Source organism: Nerophis ophidion, linkage group LG27 (assembly GCF_033978795.1).
Source record: "Nerophis ophidion isolate RoL-2023_Sa linkage group LG27, RoL_Noph_v1.0, whole genome shotgun sequence".
Classification (NCBI taxonomy): domain Eukaryota; kingdom Metazoa; phylum Chordata; class Actinopteri; order Syngnathiformes; family Syngnathidae; genus Nerophis; species Nerophis ophidion.
In genome coordinates, this window is record NC_084637.1 from 27,190,771 (window position 1) to 27,212,468 (window position 21,698).

Below are 21,698 nucleotides of genomic sequence, written 5' to 3' on the forward strand. Positions count from 1 at the left end.
ATATATATATATATATATATACGTATGTATACATAAATATATATATATATATATATATATATACACAAATATATAAGACAAAACAAAGGGTTTACTCGCGGTCATAAGATTTAAGCAAGGAGGTCATGAGTAGACTATATCCATTCCCAAAGACTGGGAATTTGTACTGTATCTGCTGAAAGGATCAGTTATCAGAATCCACTGCTTTAGGTCTGCCTTGGAGCCTCCTCCTGGTTGGATATACCCGGAAAACTCACTACGGAGGCGTTGAGTAGGTCAGAAAGTAGCGCAAACTGGCAGAAAGTGGCGACAGAGTCGTGTTTTATGGTCTTTGTATTTTTCTCCCGTTGTGCATGTGAATATTTTTACCGCACAGTTATGGTCGCCATGCGTCAGTATTACGTTCCCAAAATTTGGGGAGTGGGAGGCGGGACACTTTGAAGCTGCCCAGCAACACAACCTCCGCATAGTATACATTTTATGATCGCTAAAAGCCATAAACGCTGACATAAGCATTGCTCAAAACTTCATTGACTCGTCTCGGATTTCCTCGACTGTCCCGTTTTGAAATTCCGGTTCCTCAGCAAAGGGCCGGCCGCTCCCCCCCTCCCCCCCTCCCCCCCTCCCCTGCGTCTGGTTCCCACGAGCTGTGAAACGGGATCCCGACGGGGTCGAGATGGGTTGACCTGTTACCAGACCTGCACCGTCTAACATTCATTGACTGCATCGCCTGATTGGAACTTCAGACCGCCCTCCAGATATCCAACAGATCAGGGGTCTCCAATGCAGTGCCCGTAAGGACCAGATGAGTCGCCCGCTGGCCTGTTCTAAAAATAGCTCAAATAGCAGCACTTACCAGTGAACTGCCTCAATTTTTTTTTATAATTTTATTGATTTACTAGCAAGCTGGTCTCACTTTGCTCGACATTTTTAATTCCAAGAGAGACAAAACTTAAATAGAATTTGAAAATCCAAGAAAATATTTTAAAGACTTGGTCTTCACTTGTTTAAATAATTTCATTAATTTTTTTACTTTGCTTCTTATCACTTTCAGAAAGACAATTTTAGAGAAAAAATACAACCTTAAAAATGATTTTAGGATTTTTAAACACATATACATTTTTACCTTTTAAATTCCCTCCTCTTCTTTCCTGTTAATTTAAATCAATCTTCAAGTATTTTTTTTTTTTTATTGTAAAGAATAATAAACACATTTTAATTTAATTCTTCATTTTAGCTTCTGTTTTTTCAACAAAGAATATTTGTGAAATATTTCTTCAAACTTATTATGATTAAAATTCCCCTCCAAAAATTCTGGCAAATTTAGAAAATCTGTAGAATTTTTGTTCTGGAAAATCTAGAAGAAATAAGGTTTTATTTTTTTTTAGAAATATAGCTTGGTCCAATTTGTTATATATTCTAACAAAGTGCAGATTGGATTTTAACCTATTTAAAACATGTCATCAAAATTCTAAAATTAATCTTAACCAGGAAAAATTACTAATGATGTTCCATAAAATTTTATTTTATTTTTTTTCAAAAAGATTCGAATTAGTTAGTTTTTCCTCTTAATTTTTTTCGGTTGAATTTTGAATTTTAAAGAGTCGAAATTGAAGATAAACTATGTTTCAAAATGTAATTTTCATTTTTTTCTTGTTTTCTCCTCTTTTAACCGTTCAATTAAGTGTTTTTTTCATCATTTATTCTCTACAAAAAACCTTCCGTAAAAGAAAAAAAAAATGTACAACGGAATGACAGACAGAAATACCCATTTTTTTATATATATATACATTTATTTATTAAAGGTAAATTGAGCAAATTGGCTATTTCTGGCAATTTATTTAAGTGTGTATCAAACTGGTAGCCCTTCGCATTAATCAATACCCAAGAAGTAGCTCTTGGTTTCAAAAAGGTTGGTGACCCCTGCAACAGATGAAGAACGCCTCATTGTTTTAAAGGCGTGCATAAAAAAACCCCCAAAAAAACGACTAATTTGATCGTCATGGCGATGTAATGCGAATACATAATTACGCCAACAATGCAACCCGACGCCTTTCATGCAGGCATACTTCCTTGTCGTCGCTCTCGTCAGTCCCAAACAACTTCAGTGGTAATTTGTGTTTCTATCAAAGCAAGCGCTCTCACTCTGGATTCTGATTGATAGGCGACAGCTGGGATGATGCGCTTCGTCTTGTTTGAATTATCCGAGAAACATTCTGCTTTTGTTTAAAAAAAAAACAAAAAAACACCTGGAAGTTGGGTTTTGAACCACATGGTCTTGCCGTGGTCTTCCCCCTTTCCCAGTCTCGGCTGCCGCGATCGATGGCCTGAGGAATGTAAAAGGATAAGTAGAACCAAGTGTACGCTCGCGTCCTGTCTCTTGCTTTTTAGGCGGATGTCAGTCACTCAGTTCGGCCGCTGGAAGCTGAGAGAAGCTGGCAATGGAGACCAGACCCCGGCCCGTTTTTTGGTCCTTTATCGCCCGTGTCGGTGTATCTCCGCGTGTCAGCGTTGATTAGAGTGATTCCCTTTCATTCCACCTTCTCGCACTCCTAACGCCTGGCATGCAAGCACCGCCGGAATCCGTCCTATTTGGGTCCCACGTCAACCTAAAGAAAGTCGGTGACTTCACTCTAAAAGTGGGTGACATTGTCATCGCCAGGAAAGATGAGGCCACCTACCTCGGCGAGGTTCCATTCTACAAACCCCGTTTCCATATGAGTTGGGAAATTGTGTTAGATGTAAATATAAACGGAATACAATGATTTGAAAATCATTTTCAACCCATATTCAGTTGAATGCACTACAAAGACAAGATATTTGATGTTCAAACTCAAAAACTTTATTTTTTTTGCATAAAACTTACAATTTAATGGCTACCACACCTCCCAATGTAGTTGGGAAAGGGCATGTTCACCACTGTGTTACATCACCTTTTATTTTAACAACACTCAAAAAACGTTTGGGAACTGAGGAAACTAATTGTTGAAGCTTTGAAAGTGGAATTATTTCCCATTCTTGTTTTATATAGAGTTTCAGTCGTTCAACAGTCCGGGGTCTCTGCTGTCATATTTTACGCTTCATAATGCGCCTCACATTTTCGATGAGAACAGGTCTGGACTGCAGGCGGGCCAGGAAAGTACCCGCACACTTTTTTTTTTACGAAGCCACGCTGTTGTAACACGTGCTGAATGTGGCTTGGCATTGTCTTGCTGAAATAAGCAGGGGCGTCCATGAAAAAGACGGTGCTTAGATGGCAGCATATGTTGTTCCAAAACCTGTATGTACCTTTCAGCATTAATGGTGCCTTCACAGATGTGTAAGTTACCCATGCTTTGGGCACTAATGCACCCCCATACCATCACAGATGCCGGCTTTTGAACTTTGCGTCGATAACAGTCTGGATGGTTCGCTTCCCCTTTGGTCCGGATGACACGATGTCGAATATTTATATAAGGGACGGCGTGGCGCAGTGGGAGAGTGGCCGTGCGCAACCCGAGGGTCACTGGTTCAAATCCCACCTAGAACCAACCTCGTCACGTCCGTTGTGTCCTGAGCAAGACACTTCACCCTTGCTCCTGATGGGTGCTGGTTGGCGCCTTGCATGGCAGCTCCCTCCATCAGTGTGTGAATGTGTGTGTGAATGGGTAAATGTGGAAGTAGTGTCAAAGCGCTTTGAGTACCTTGAAGGTAGAAAAGCGCTATACAAGTACAACCCATTTATTTATCATTTATATTTCCTAAAACAATTTGAAATGTGGATTCGTCAGACCACAGAAAACTTTTCCACTTTGCATCAGTCCATCTTAGATGATCTCGGGCCCAGAGAAGCCGGCGGCGTTTCTGGATGTTGTTGATAAATGGCTTTCGCTTTGCATAGTAGAGTTTTAACTTGCACTTAATGATGTAGCGACAAATTGGATTTAGTGACAGTGGTTTTTTGAAGTCTTCCTGAGCCCATGTGGTGATATCCTTTAGAGACTGATGTCGGTTTTTGATACATTGCCGTCTGAGGGATCGAAGGTCCTGGTCATTCAATGTTGGTTTCTGGCCATGCCGCTTACGTGGAGTGATTTCTCCAGATTTTCTGAACCTTTTGATGATATTATGGACCGTAGATGTTGAAATCCCTAAATTTCTTGCAATTGCACTTTGAAAAACGTTGTTCTTAAACTGTTTGACTATTTGCTCACGCAGTTGCGGACAAAGGGGTGTACCTCGCCCCATCCTTTCTTGTGAAAGACTGAGCATTTTTTGGGAAGCTGTTTTTATACCCATTCATGGCACCCACCTGTTCCCAATTAGCCTGCACACCTGTGGGATGTTCCAAATAAGTGTTTGATGAGCATTCCTCAACTTTATCAGGCATCAATGAGTTTTTGCACACAAAAAAAAATGTTTATCAGTTTGAACATCAAATATGTTGTCTTTGTGGCATCCATCCATCCATCCATTTTCTACCGCTTATTCCCTTTTGGGGTTGCGGGGGGCGCTGGCATATTTAACTGAATATGGGTTGAAAAGGATCCATAGTGGCTCCAACACAGTCGCGAAAGTTCAGTTCAAAGACATTGTATTGTGTTTATATTTACATTGAACACAATTTTCCAACTCAAATGGAAACAGGGTTTGTAATTGTACCATGAATTGATTATCGTGGACCCCGACCTAAACAAGTTGAAAAACGTATTGTACGGAATATGTACTGTACTGTGCAATATACTAATACAAGTTTAAATAATCAATCAATCAATCAGTCAATGTTTATTTATATAGCCCCAAATCACAAATGTCTCAAAGGACTGCACAAATCATTACGACTAAAACATCCTCGGAAGAACCCACAAAAGGGCAAGGAAAACTCACACCCAGTGGGCAGGGAGAATTCACATCCAGTGGGACGCCAGTGAGAATGCTGACTATGAGAAACCTTGGAGAGGACCTCAGATGTGGGCAACCCCCCCCCCCCCTCTAAGGGACCGAAAGCAATGGATGTCGAGCGGGTCTAACATGATACTGTGAAAGTTCAATCCATAGTGGCTCCAACACAGCCGCGAGAGTTCAGTTCAAAGCGGATCCAAGACAGCAGCGAGAGTCACAGGAAACCATCTCAAGCGGAGGCGGATCAGCAGCGTAGAGATGTCCCCAACCGATACACAGGCGAGCGGTCCATCCTGGGTCTCGACTCTGGACAGCCAGTACTTCGTCCATGGTCATCGGACCGGACCCCCTCCACAAGGGAGGGGGGGACATAGGAGAAAAAAAGAAAAGAAGCGGCAGATCAACTGGTCTAAAAAGGAGGTCTATTCAAAGGCTAGAGTATACAGATGAGTTTTAAGGTGAGACTTAAATTAAAAAAAATAAATAAAAAAGCCACATGCTCTACGGGAGGGTCGCCCAAAGAAATACTTTGTGCCGTATCACACTTCATCTATCTTCCCAACAAGCTTCTGGTGTGTGTGTGTGTGTGTGTGTGTTTTCTGTTTTTTTCTGTGGCTGCTTGTAAAATGTTTTCTCCACTTATTTCCCCCCGAACCAAAATAATGTGGTCTACCGCACGAGGGCAGATCCAATGTTGTCATTTTGGAGATGCTAATAAAAATGTTAGAGACGGAGTTAGAGTGGAACTTTCATGCTGCCTCTCTCTTACAATGAGGTCTGCATATTGTACGTTGACACATTCCTCACTAACACACAGCCTTTTTGCATTATGGGAGCGAACCGCTGACTATCTGAACACTATTTAAAGCGGCACTAAGTCACTTTTCAGCCTTCTTCAGATATTTTCTGCAACTTTTGGGATGATACATGGACTTACAACTACCGTATTTTCTGGACTATATGGCGCACTAGATTATAAGGCGCATTAGAATTGAATAGAATAGACTTAATTGTCATTATATTTGCATATAACGAGATTAAAGACTCCAATTTAAGGTGCGGTTGTGGGAACATATCGGGGGTAAAATAGATAACACAAGTGGTAATGAAGGAAAAACTAACAATTGAAATAAACAGACTACTATCCAATAAAAATAACAAGCAATCCTGCACAACAGGGGTCACCAACTTTTTTGAAACCAAGAGCTACTTCTTGGGTACTGATTAATGCGAAGGGCTACCAGTTTGATACACACTTAAATAATTTGCCAGAAATAGCCAATTTGCTCAATTTACCTTTAAAGGGGAACATTATCACAATTTCAAAAGGGTTAAAAACAATAAAAATCAGTTCCCAGTGGCTTGTTGTATTTTTTGACATTTTTTTCAAAATTTTACCGGTCTCGGAATATCCCTAAATAAAGCTTTAAATTGCCTTATTTTCGGCTCTCTGCGAAGACACTGGCCATTTCCCTGTGACGTCATACAGTGCTGCCAATGTAAACAAACAACGGCAAATACCACAGCAAGATATAGCGACATTAGCTCGGATTCAAACTCGGATTTCAGCGATTTAAGCGATTCAACAGATTACGCATGTATCGAAACAGATGGTTGGAGTATGAAAATATTGAAGAAGAAACTGAAGCTATTGAGAGAATAGCTATTGACGCTATTCATAGTCATAGCATGGCCGAATAGCTGCGTTAGCATCGCCGGTAAAATGTGCGAACCAAACAATCAGGACTTTCGCATCTTGTGATACTGGAGCAACTTAAATCCGTCGATTGGTAAGTGTTTTTTTTCGCGTTAAATGTGGGTGGAAGGAAACGTAATATAGTTGCAAATGCATCTGCAGGTTATCCATACATCTCTGTGCCATGTCTGCTTTAGCACCGCCGGTCAAATGTGGAGACACTCTGGTACATTCAATGGGGGTCTGGCGGCAGATTTCTTGCCGGTGGTGCAACTTGAATCCCTCCCTGTTAGATTTGTTACACCCTCCGACAACACACCGACGAGGCATGATGTCTCCAAGGTTCCAAAGAATAGTCAAAAAAACGGAAAATAACAGAGCTGAGACCCGGTGTTTGTAATGTGTTGAAAATGAAAATGGCAGGTGTATTACCTCGGCGACGTCACGTTCTGACGTCATCGCCTCCAGCGCGATAAACAGAAACGCGTTTAATTCGCCAAATTTCACCCATTTAGAGTTCGGAAATCGGTTAAAAAAATAGATCGTCTTTTTTCTGCACCATCAAGGTATGTATTGACGCTTACATAGGTCTGGTGATAATGTTCCCCTTTAATAAATAAATCTACATATATATATATATTAAAATGGGTATTTCTGTCTGTCATTCTGTGGTACATTTTTTTTCTTTTACGGAAGGTTTATTTGTTGAGAGTAGATGATAAAAAAAACTTAATTGAACGGTTTAAAAGAGGAGAAAACAGGAAAAAAATGAAAATTAAATGTTGAAACATAGTTTAGCTTCAATTTCAAATCTTTAAAATTCAATATTCAACCGAAAAAAATGAAGAGAAAAACTAGCTAATTTGAATCTTTTTGAAAAATTAAAAAAAAAGAATTTATGGAACATCATTAGTAATTTTTCTTGATTAAAATTAATTTTAGAATGTTGATGACATGTTTTAAATAGGTTAAAATCCAATCTGCACTTTGTTAGAATATATAACAAATTGGACCAAGCTATATTTCTAACAAAGACAAATCATTATTTCTTCTAGATTTTCCACAACAAAAATTTTAAAAGAAATTCAAAAGACTTTGAAATAAGATTTACATTTGATTCTACAGATTTTCTAGATTTTCCAGAATAATTTTTTTGAATTTTAATCGTAATAGGTTTGAAGAAATATTTCACAAATATTCTTTGTCGAAAAAACAGAAGCTTGAATGAAAAATTTAATCAAAATGTATTTATTATTCTTTACAATAAAAAAAAATACATTGATTTAAATTGTCAGGAAAGAAGAGGAAGGAATTTAAAAGGTAAAAAGGTATATGTGTTGAAAAATCCTAAAATCATATTTAAGGTTGTATTGTTTCTCTAAAATTGTCTTTCTTAAAGTTATAAGAAGCAAAGTAAAAAAATAAATGAATTTATTTAAACAGGTGAAGACCAAGTCTTTAAAATATTGACTTGGATTTTCAAATTCTATTTGAGTTTTGTCAAAATGTCAAGCAAAGCGAGACCAGCTTGCTGGTAAATAAATAAAATGTTAAAAATCGAGGCAGCTCACTGGTAAGTGCTGCTATTTGAGCTATTTTTAGAACAAGCCAGCGGGCGACTCATCTGGTCCTTACGGGCTAACTGGTGCCCGCGGGCCCCGCGTTGGTGACCCCTGCTGTACAATATACAATTAGTGTGGGACGTATTGCTATTTATTACTTCGGTACTCTTGTCTTGCTCTGTATATTGTACACTATTTTGTATTTCTATAGTGTTTTGTATATTGTACAGGATTGCTTGTAGTAGTAAGCTGACCATACCTCCTCTTTTCCCCGGCGAAGCTGTCCGGCGTTTTGAGTCAGGGTTGCGTGAATTTTTGTCAGAGTTTGTTGTAGATGAACCCCAAGATGCAGAGACGGAGGCAGGCATCGAACAAGGAAACATGATTTAATTAAATTATTAGAACAAGAACAAACAAAAGGGTACTAACACAAAGATAGCTAGCATCCCACTTGCCAACCCTCCTGGATTTTCCGGGAGACTCCCGTAATTCAGTGCCTCTCCCGAAAACCTTCCGGAAGAAATTTTCTCCCGAAAATCTCCCGAAATCCAGCGGAGCTGGAGGACACGCCCCCTCCAGCTCCATGCGGACCTGAGTGGGGACAGCCTGTTTTCACGTCCGCTTTCCTGTTATATAAACAGCTTGCCTGCCCAATCACGTTACAACATCTACGGATTAAAAAAAAAACTGCACACACAAGGAGACGAAGCAGAAGAACGAGGAAGTTACAGCCATGGCGACGCCGTCTGTAATAGAGTGAATCTATGTTGTCTGTCGCCATCTCCTGGTGAATGTTGGCTATAGCGTTATGGGGTTGCTTTCTGATTGGCCAACGATTTAAGTGGTGTTGGGCACCTGACGGCAAGTGACTCTCGCCAGTACGCAAATGGCAAAACAAAGGTTACTCAAATAGTGAAAGGTAAGTGTTGTTGTTGTTTTTTTTAGTAACCAGCAAGCACAGTACAGTTAGTAGAACAACTGTGTTTTTATTACTGTGTATTTGATAGGTGCCGTCTGAAATTCAACTATTTATTTATATATGTAATATAATAAATATATATAGCTAGAATTCACTGAAAGTCAAGTATTTCATATATATACATATATATATGAAATACTCGAGTTGGTGAATTGTAGATTTAAATATACTCCTCGCCTCTTAACCACGGCCCGCCCCAATCGCGAAATCGGAGGTTTCAAGGTTGGCTAGTAAGGCTAGCCTGGGAGCTAGAAAACAAAAAGGAACTTAGCATGGACGCTAGCAAAAAACAAAAGGGAGCCTAGCGTGGAAGCTAGCGCGTAGCGAACAGGAAAACAGAAGTCATTACTTGTAGAATGAAAAAAAAACGGAAGCAGGGAACAAAAGACAGTAAGCTACAAACGAATATAGCTTACCGCTACGCTGCAATAAAACGACACGACAGGATAGCAACGACAAGAGCGACATGTGGCAACGGCAAATCAATAATCCAGCACTGACTGGAAGACAAAGCAGGTACAAATAGGAGCGGGCTGATTGACGACAGGTGTGGCCAGGTGCCAATCAGCCACAGTTGAGGGGAAACAAAGCACTCGGAGACAAACAGGAAGCTGAATCAAAATAAGAGTGCTGACAGGAAATACTAAACACACAGAGGAAAAACTAAAACACAAACAAACTGTCAGTGGCAAGCCTGACAATTTTCAAATGTACGTACAGGGTAGAGAAGGGGTTGAAATCCAAACAAAGTGTGCTCACGCAGCAGAATTTCTGAGGGAGGGGCAGAGACAGATAGCGCGGGATAGTGTGTTGGTTGCTATTCAAGGCATACTTGATCAACAGCCATACAGGTCACACTGAGGGTGGCCGTATAATCAACTTGAACACTGTTACAAATATGCGCCACACTGTGAACCCACACCAAACAAGAATCTCAAACACATTTTGGGAGAACATAGCACCGTAACACAACATAAACATAAGAGAACGAATACCCAGAACCCTTGCAGCACTAACTCTTCCGGGACGCTACAATATACACCCCCCGCTACCTCTTACCAAAACCCCGCTCCCCTCTAACCCCGCCCACCTCAACTTCCTCATGCTCTCTCAGAGAGAGCATGTCCCAAATTCCGAGCTGCTGTTTTGAAGCATGTTAAACAAAAATAATGCACTTTGTGACTTCAATAATAAATATGGCATTTTTTTCTTCTTCCATATATAACTTGAGTTGATTTATTTTGAAAAACCTTGTTGCATTGTTTACTGCATACATCAGGGCATTACAACAATATGAGGCATAGTGATGTTAATTCCACGACTGTATATTTTTGGAATCGGTATTTAAAAGTTGGACAATATCGGAATATCGGCAAAAAAGCCGTTATCGGACATCGCTAATAGACACACCTATATGTTTACTTTGAGGCGAGCTAGCTTGTTGTTAGCGGTTAGCTATTGTACCCACCTACGGTGTGCAGTGAAGCGTGTTTAGCTTTTCCTCGTCCTGCAGTGATAATGATACTTGTAAGAAACATATTTTATTTGTCGCCATGGAGACCAGGATTAGTGATTTAGAAAGCAGCTAAAACACTGCCGCTAGCTTGCTAGCTACGCTTTAAAGAACCTCATCTAATGAGTTACTATGGTCATGTAATTAGTTACTATGGTCATGTAATGAGTTATTAGGGTCATCTAATGAGTTACTATGGTCATGTAATGAGTTACTAAGGTCATCTGAGTTACTATGGTCATCTAATGAGTTACTATGGTCATGTAATGAGTTACTAAGGTCATGTAATGAGTTACTATGGTCATGTAATGGGTTACTAAGGTCTTCTAATGAGTTACTATGGTCATGTAATGAGTTACTAAGGTCATCTGAGTTAATATGGTCATCTAATGAGTTACTATGGTCATCTAATGAGTTACTATGGTCATCTAATGAGTTGCTATGGTCATCTAATGAGTTACTATGGTCATCTAATGAGTTACCATGGTCATGTAATGAGTTACTATGGTCATCTAATGAGTTACTATGGTCATGTAATGAGTTACTAAGGTCATCTAATGAGTTACTATGGTCATGTAATGAGTTACTAAGGTCATGTAATGAGTTACTATGGTCATGTAATGGGTTACTAAGGTCTTCTAATGAGTTACTATGGTCATGTAATGAGTTACTAAGGTCATCTGAGTTACTATGATCATCTAATGAGTTACTATGGTCATCTAATGAGTTGCTATGGTCATCTAATGAGTTACTATGGTCATCTAATGAGTTACCATGGTCATGTAATGAGTTACTATGGTCATCTAATGAGTTATTATGGTCATCTAATGAGTTACTATGGTCATGTAATGAGTTACTATGGTCATGTAATGAGTTACTATGGTCATGTAATGAGTTACTAAGGTCATGTAATGAGTTACTATGTTCATCTAATGAGTTATTATGGTCATCTAATTAGTTACTAGGGTCATCTAATTAGTTATTATGGTCATCTAATGAGTTACTATGGTCATGTAATGAGTTATTATGGTCATCTAATGAGTTATTATGGTCATCTAATTAGTTACTATGGTCATGTAATGAGTTACTAAGGTCATGTAATGAGTTACTATGGTCATCTAATTAGTTACTATGGTCATGTAATGAGTTACTAAGGTCATGTAATGAGTTACTTTGGTCATCTAATTAGTTACTATGGTCATCTTAACGTCAAAACGCATCAAGTGTGCCCCCGCACCGTGTCTGCTTGTAAGTACTCTGCACGTGTGCGTTGCCGAACGTGCTCCTCTGCTTGTATTACCAGCAATGTCACAATGTGAAATTTTGGTTGTGGAAGCCTCTTTCCTCCAGGTTCTTCGGTCCACCAGTTACCGACATGACAGCAGTGTGCACGTTTGATACAATTATTTATTTCTCAATAAATGTCTTTCGTCTTGCACAGGAATGGTCTCTCCCAGAGTGTCGTCTGTCTTGTTCTCGCTCTCTTCATTCGTGTGTCACCAACCGCCATCACCAACAACGACCAACCCTCTCCCTCCCGACTGCTGCCTCCAACAGAGCGACAGGTGATCACACAAACACTCACAGCTGTGTCATTTACGCACCTGTCGCTGATATCTTAGCCGGTCCTGACACACCCTGCTTCGCTGCGGGCCCGCAGGCCACTCCCCCACCACACCGGTATTTTTCACAGGCAGTATAGAACTGTTTTTTTATCCATTTAATTCAGTTTATTAGTACTGTACAACCCTACAAGCTAGACATACGTATATAGTATTGTTAATGTTTATCCTGGGGTGGTACTTGAACCCACCGCTCTGTGTGGTGACACGCCTAATGGACTACTTTGTTGACACAGTACAAGTCAACAGAGCGACAGGTGATCACACAAACACTCACAGCTGTGTCAGTTACGCTCTTGTCGTTGACCTCTCAGCCGGTCCTGACACGCCCCGCTTCGCTGCAGGCCCGCAGGCCACCCCCCCCACCACACTGGTATTTTTCACAGGCAGTATAGAACAGTTTTTTTTATTCATTTAATTCACTTTATTAGTACTGTACAACCCTACAAACTAGACATACGTGTATAGTATTGTTAATGTTTATCCTGGGGCGGTACTTGAACCCACCGCTCTGTGTGGTGACACGCCTAATGGACTAATTTCTTGCCACAGTACAAGTCAACAGAGCGACAGGTGATCACAGCTGTGTCATTTACGCACCTGTCGCTGATCTCTCAGCCGGTCCTGACACGCCCCGCTTCGCTGCAGGCCCGCAGGCCACTCCCCCACATCACCGGTATTTTTCACAGGCAGTATAGAACTGTTTTTTTATTCATTTAATTCACTTTATTAGTACTGTACAACCCTACAAGCTAGACATACGTATACAGTAATGTTAATGTTTATCCTAGTTTGGTACTTTAACCCACCGCTCTGTGTGGTGACACACCTAATGGACTACTTTCTTGCCACAGTACAAGTCAACAGAGCGACAGGTGATCACAGCTGTGTCATTTACGCACCTGTCGCTGATCTTTTAGCCGTTCCTGACACGCCCGCTTCGCTGCAGGCCCGCAGGCCACTCCCCCACCACACTGGTATTTTTCACAGGCAGTATAGTACTGGTTTTTAATTCATTTAATTCAGTTTATTAGTACTGTACAACCCTACAAGCTAGACATACGTATATAGTATTGTAAATGTTTATCCTGGGTCGGTACTTGAACCCACCGCTCTGTGTGGTGACACGCCTAATGGACTACTTTGTTGCCACAGTACAAGTTAATTGGTTTTCAATCGCCATCTGGCACTTAAGTCACCTCCGTGCTGCACGTTTGACTCCGCGCTTACATTTCATGTAATCTGTGATGCGTTGGGCTCCCCAAAAGGCCAGGGCACAGAAGGGAGAAACAAAGGCGGCGGCAAAAAACCCAGGAATGTCATCCGGTCTTTGAAGTGGGCCTTGACAGTTGTGGAACCGGGACGCTCGCTGGCACAGCACAGTGAAAAGCCATCATCTTTCATTATTCCGACGTGAAAATCAGACAGACGGTTCACCCGGGGTTTAGTCTTAGGGCCGTGACCCCTCGTCAAGGCACGGGGGGGGGGGGGGGACGTTGAACGCGGCGCACGCAACTTTGCGCCCGCACGCACACATGTCTACGCGCGCAAATTCGCACCAGGTCACTTTAGATTAGGCAACAAAGAACACATTCATCTTTTTTTTTTTTAGGGCCATCCAGTAGTGTGTGTTTTGTTTCAAAACACTCACAGCAACATCTGTGGAGCGCCACCGCAATTGTTTGGACTCTGAATAATCAGAAACTTGTGCTCACTGGCTTCATTTGCCGTTTCCCCCAGCAATTTATGATTCCATAAAACATAACAGTTAATGTTTTCATCGAGGTCTTGAATATTGTTTTTTTCAAGAAAGAGAAACTTTTATTTAGCGTAAATCCCGCACTATAAGCCGCTATTTTCTTTTATACACTTTGAGCCCCGCGGCTTATAAGACGGTGCGGCTAATTTATGGATTTTTCCCTGATAACCGCCATAAAAAAAAGTACCAAAAAAAATCCAAAAACAAAAAAAGGAGTGCCGTGTTTGTCTTCCAGCTATACATAGCGTTTTTACGCAAATAGATTATTCAAACATCGCTCCAAGCAACGTTTGTATGTTTTACAATATAACTAAAACATAATACTTACTAATAATGAATTTTTCTCCGATAACAGCCATAAAAATTGTTTAAAAAAAAACCCTACACAAAACAAGGAGTGTCGTGTTTTTCTTCCAGCTATACATAGCGTTTCTACGCAAATAGATTATTCAAACATCGCTCCAAGCAACGTTTGTATGTTTTACAATATAACCAAAACATTATACTTACTAATTTATGAATTTTTCTCCGTTAACAGCCATAAAAAATTGTTTAAAAAAAACCCTAAACAAAACGAGAAATGCCATGTTCGTCTTCCAGCCATACATAGCGTTTCTACGCAAATAGATTATTCAAACATCGCTCCAAGCAACGTTTGTATGTTTTACAATATAACCAAAACATTATACTTACTAATTTATGAATTTTTCTCCGTTAACAGCCATAAAAAATTGTTTAAAAAAAACCCTAAACAAAACGAGAAATGCCATGTTCGTCTTCCAGCCATACATAGCGTTCTACGCAAATAGATTATTCAAACATCGCTCCAAGCAACGTTTGTAAGTTTCACAATATAACTAAAACTTTATAGTTGCTAATTTATGGATTTTTCTCTGATAACCGCTATTTAAAAAAAGTAAAAAAATAAAAAAAGGAGTGTCGTGTTTGTCTTCCAGCCATACATAGCGTTTCTACGCAAAGAGATTATTCAAACATCGCTCCAAGCAACTTTTGTAAGTTTTACAATATAACTAAAACATAATACTTACTAATTTATGGATTTTCCTACGATAACCGCTATAAAAACAAGTTTTTAAAAAACAAAAAAAAACAAAAAAGGAGTTCCAAGTTCGTCTTCCAGCCATACATAGCGTTACTACACAAATAGATGATTCAAACATGACTCCAAGCAACGTTTAGAAGTTTTACAAAATAAGTAAAACATTATACTTACTAATTTATGGATTTTTGTCTGATAACCGCCATTAAAAAAAGTTTAAAAAAAAAACAAGAACAAAAAAACGAGTGCCATGTTCGTCTTCCAGCCATACATAACGTTTCTACGCAAATAAATTATTCAAACATCGCTCCAAGCAACTTTTGTAAGTTTTACAATACAACTAAAACATAATACTTACTAATTTATGGATTTTCCTACGATAACCGCCATAAAAAATGTTGAAAAAAACAAAACAAAAACAAAAAAGGGGTTCCGTGTTTGTCTTCCAGCCATACACAGTGTTTCTACACAAATAGATCATTCAAACATCGCTCCAAGCAACGTTTGTGTTTTTTTACAATACAACTAAAACTTTATACTTACTATTTTATGAATTTTTCTCCGTTAACAGCCATAAAAAATTGTTTAAAAAAAACCCTAAACAAAACAAGGAGTGTCATTTTTGTCTTCCAGCTATACATAGCGTTTCTACGCAAATAGATTATTCAAACATCACTCCAAGCAACGTTTGTGTGTTTTACAATATAATTAAAACATTATACTTACTAATTTATGAATTTTTCTCCGTTAACAGCCATAAAAAATTGTTAACAAAAACCCCTAAACAAAACAAGAAGTGCCGTGTTCGTCTTTCGGCCATACATAGCGTTCCTACGCATATAGATTATTCAAACATCGCTCCAAGCAACATTTGTAAGTTTTACAGTATAACTAAAACTTTATAGTTGCTTATTTATGGATTTTTCTCTGATAACCGCCATAAAAAAAGTAAAAAAACAAAAACAAAAAAAAAAGGAGTTTCGTGTTTGTCTTCCAGCTATACATAGCGTTCCTACGCAAATAAATAATTCAAACATCGCTCCAAGCAACTTTTGTAAGTTTTACAATATAACTAAAACATAATACTTACTAATTTATGGATTTTCCTACCATAACCGCCATAAAAAAAGTAAAAAAAAACCCCCCCAAAAAAAGGAGTTCTGTGTTCGTCTTCCAGCCATACACAGCGTTCCTACACAAATAGATTATTCAAACATTGCTCCAAGCAACGTTTAGAAGTTTTACAAAATAAGTAAAACATTATACTTACTAATTTATGGATTTTTGTCTGATAACCGCCATTAGAAAAAGTTTAAAAAAACAACATAAACAAAAAAATTAGTGCCATGTTCGTCTTCCAGCCATACATAGCGTTTCTACTCAAATAGATTATTCAAACATCGCTCCAAGCAACTTTTGTAAGTTTGACAATATAACTACAACATTATACGTACTAATTTATGGATTTTTCTCTGATAACCGCCAAAGAAAAAGTTTTTAAAAAAAAACAAAAACAAAAAAAAGGAGTGCCGTGTTCGTCTTCCAGCCATACATAGCGTTTCTACACGAATAGATTATTCAAACATCGCTCCAAGCAACTTTTGTAAGTTTTACAAAATAATTAAAACATAATACTTACTAATTTATGGATTTTCCTATGATAACCGCCATAAAAAAAGTAAAAAAAAAAAAAAAGGAGTGTCGTGTTTGTCTTCCAGCTATACATAGCGGTGCTACGCAAATAGATTATTCAAACGTCGTTCCAAGCAACTTTTGTAAGTTTTACAAAATAACTAAAACATTATACATACTAATTTATGGATTTTTCTCTGATAACCGCCAAAAAAAAGGAGTGCCGTGTTTTCTCTTCCTGCCATACATAGCGGTTCTACGCAAATTGATTATTCAAACATCGCTCCAAGCAACTTTTGTAAGTTTTTACAAAATAACTGAAACATTATACATACTAATTCATGGATTTTTTTCCAATAACTGCCATTAAAAAAATTGTTAAAAAAACAAACAAAAACAAACAAGGAGTGTCGTGTTCATCTTCCAGCCATACATGGTGTTTCTAAGCAAATAGATTATTCAAACATTACTCTAAGCAACGTTTGTAAGTTTTACAATACAACTAAAAACTTATACTTACTAATTTATGGATTTTTTTCCGAAAACCGCCATAAAACAAATTGTTAAAAAAAACAAAAAAAAAACAAGAAGTGCCGTGTTCGTCTCACAACCATGCATAGCGTTTCTACGCAGATGGATTCTTCATTCATCGCTCCAAGCAACATTTGTCTTACGGATTTATGGATTTTCTCTGATAAGCGCCATAAAAAAAAGTAAAAGAAAAAACAAAACAAAAAAAAGGAGTGGCGTGTTCGTCTTCCAGCTATACAAAGTGTTTCTACGCAAGAAGATTATTCGAACATTGCTCCAAGCCACTTTTGTAAGTTTTTACAATATAACTAAAACATTATATTGACTAATTGGTGTTTTTTTCTGTTATAACCACCATAAAAATATTGTTAAAACAAAAACAAGATAAGGAGTGCCATGTTCGTCTTCCAGTCCGTCCATCTCTAATATTGACATTTAAAAAGCAGGATGTGTCGCATATCAAATCAAGCACTTTCACAGCCTGCAAGGTAGATTATAGCATGTTATTGTGTGGCAACTTGAGACAATAATATGTTGGTGGAGGGTCTTAAAATGACGAACGATATTACATTTTAAAGCATTTATCGGCCGATAACATCGGCAGTCTGATACTATCGGACATCTCTACTAGGAATAATCAATATCGGCCCTAAAAGTCATATTGGTCCATCTCAAATATTGACATTTAAAGGCCTACTGAAATGAGATGTTCTTATTTAAACGGGGATAGCAGGTCCATTCTATGTGTCATACTTGATAATTTCGTGATATTGCCATATTTTTGCTGAAAGGATTTAGTAGAGAACATCGACGATAAAGTTCGAAACTTTTGGTTGCTAATAAAAAAGCCTTGCCTGTACCGGAAGTAGCAGACGATGTGCGCGTGACGTCACGGGTTGTGGAGCTCCTCACATCTGAACATTGTTTACAATCATGGCCACCAGCAGCGAGAGCGATTCGGACTGAGAAAGCGGCGATTTCTCCATTAATTTGAGCGAGGATGAAATATTCGTTGATGAGGAAAGTGAGAGTGAAGGACTAGAAAAAAAAAGACGAGGGCAGTGGAAGCGATTCAGATGTTGTTACATTTACTAGGATAATTCTGGAAAATCCCATATCTGCTTATTGTGTTACTGGTGTTTTAGTGAGATTATATGGTAGTACCTGAAAGTCGGAGGGGTGTAGCCACGGGTGTGGCGACCGCCAGTGTCTCTGAGGGAAGCCACGTTTCTCGACGAGGCGAAGCGAAGGCAGCCGTTGGGGCCGGGCTGAGATTTTTTTTTTACCCTTCTCCACGGTGGAAGCGTCCCACGTTCGGGGACGGCCGGCCGGAGGAGGCAAAAGAGTCCGCAGCTGCCTCTTTGACAGGTACACGAGGAACGACGCAAACTCTCCGCTCATGTCTACGGTAAGAGCCGACTTATTACCACCATTTTCTCACCGAAACCTGCCGGTTGACATGTGGTAGGGATCCATGTTCGCTTGACCGCTCTGTTCCATGGTAAAGCTTCACCGTCATCTTTCGGGAATGTAAACAATGAAACATCGACTGTGTTTGTGTTGCTAAATGCGGCCGCAATACACCGCTTCCCACCTACATCTTTCTTCTTTGACGTCTCCATTATTTATTGAACAAATTGCAAAAGATTCAGCAACACAGATGTCCAGAATACTGTGTAATTATGCGATTAAAGCAGACGACTTATAGCTGGGATCGGGGCTGGAACAAAATGTCTGCTAGAATCCGTGACGTCACGCGCACACGTTTTCAACAGAATACTTTGCGCGAAATTTCAAATTGCAATTTAGTAAACTAAAAATGCCGTATTGGCATGTATTGCAATGTTAATATTTCATCATTGATATATAAACTATCAGAATGCGTGGTCGGTAGTGAAGTGAAGTGAATTATATTTATATAGCGCTTTTCGCAAGTGACTCAAAGCGCTTTACATAGTGACACCCAATATCTAAGTTACATTTAAACCAGTGTGGGTGGCACTGGGAGCAGGTGGGTAAAGTGTCTTGCCCAAGGACACGACGGCAGTAACTAGGGTGGCACAAGCGGGAATCAAACCTGCAACCCTCAAGTTGCTGACACGGCCACTCTACCAACCGAGCTATGCCGCCCCGGTAGTAGTGGGTTTCAGTAGGCCTTTAAAAAGCAGGGTGTGTCGCATATCAAATCAATCACTTTCACAGCCTGCAATGTAGATTATTGCATGTTATTGTGTGGCAACTTGGGACGAGAATATGTCGGTGGAGGGTCTTAAAATGATAAATAAATGATAAATGGGTTGTACTTGTATGGCGCTCTTTGACACTACTTCCACATTTACCCATTCACACACACATTCACACACTGATGGAGGGAGCTGCCATCCAAGGCGCCAACCAGCACCCATCAGGAGCAAGGGTGAAGTGTCTTGCTCAGGACACAATGGACGTGACGAGGTTGGTACTAGGTGGGAATTGAACCAGGGACGCTCGGGTTGCACACGGCCACTCGCCCACAGTGCCACGCCGTCCCAAAATGACAAATGATATTACATTTTAAAGTACTTATCCGCCGATAATATCCGGACTGCCGATTATATCGGACATCTCTACTAAGAATAATCAGTATTGGCCATAAACAAACATATTGGTCCATCTCTAATATTGACATTAAAAAAGCAGGCTGTGTCGCATATCAAATCAAGCACTTTCACAGCCTGCAAGGTAGATTATTGCATGTTTTTTTGTGGCAACATGAGACGAGAATATGTCGGTGGAGGGTCTTTAAATGACAAATGATATTACATTTTAAAGTTTTTATCTGCCGATAATATTCGGACTGCCGATATTATCGGACATCTCCACTAGGAATAATCAGTATCGGCCATAAACAAACATATTGGTCCATCTCTAATATTGACATTTAAAAAGCAGGCTGTGTCGCATATCAAATCAAGCACTTTCACAGCCTGCAAGGTAGATTATTGCATGTTATTGTGTGGCAACTTGAGACGAGAATATGTCGGTGGAGGGTCTTAAAATGACAAATGATATTACATTTTAAAGTTTTTATCTGCCGATAATATTCGGACTGCGGATATTATCGGACATCTCCACTAGGAATAATCAGTATCGGCCATAAACAAACATATTGGTCCATCTCTAATATTGACATTTAAAAAGCAGGCTGTGTCGCATATCAAATCAAGCACTTTCACAGCCTGCAAGGTAGATTATTGCATGTTATTGTGTGGCAACTTGAGACGAGAATATGTCGGTGGAGGGTCTTAAAATGACAAATGATATTACATTTTAAAGTTTTTATCTGCCGATAATATTCGGACTGCCGATATTATCGGACATCTCCACTAGGAATAATCAGAATCGGCCATAAACAAACATATTGGTCCATCTTTAATATTGACATTAAAAAAGCAGGCTGTGTCGCATATCAAATCAAGCACGTTCACAGCCTGCAAGGTAGATTATTACATGTTTTTTTGTGGCAACTTGAGACGAGAATATGTCGGTGGAGGGTCTTAAAATGACAAATGATGTTACATTTTAAAGTTTTTATCTGCCAATAATATTCGGACTGCCGATATTATCGGACATCTCCACTAGGAATAATCAGTATCGGCCATAAACAAACATATTGGTCCATCTCTAATATTGACATTAAAAAAGCACGCTGTGTTGCATATCAAATCAAGCACTTTCACAGCCTGCAAGGTAGATTATTGCATGTTATTGTGTGGCAACTTGAGACGAGAATATGTCGGTGGAGGGTCTTAAAATGACAAATGATATTACATTTTAAAGTATTTATCCGCCGATAATATTCGGACTGCCGATTATATCGGACATCTCTACTAGGAATAATCAGTATCGGCCATAAACAAACATATTGGTCCATCTCTAATATTGACATTTAAAAAGCAGGCTGTGTCGCATATCAAATCAAGCACTTTCACAGCCTGCAAGGTAGATTATTGCATGTTATTGTGTGGCAACTTGAGACGAGAATATGTCGGTGGAGGGTCTTAAAATGACAAATGATATTACATTTTAAAGTTTTTATCTGCCGATAATATTCGGACTGCCGATATTATCGGACATCTCCACTAGGAATAATCAGTATCGGCCATAAACAAACATATTGGTCCATCTCTAATATTGACATTAAAAAAGCAGGCTGTGTCGCATATCAAATCAAGCACGTTCACAGCCTGCAAGGTAGATTATTGCATGTTTTTTTGTGGCAACTTGAGACGAGAATATGTCGGTGGAGGGTCTTAAAATGACAAATGATGTTACATTTTAAAGTTTTTATCTGCCAATAATATTCGGACTGCCGATATTATCGGACATCTCCACTAGGAATAATCAGTATCGGCCATAAACAAACATATTGGTCCATCTCTAATATTGACATTAAAAAAGCACGCTGTGTTGCATATCAAATC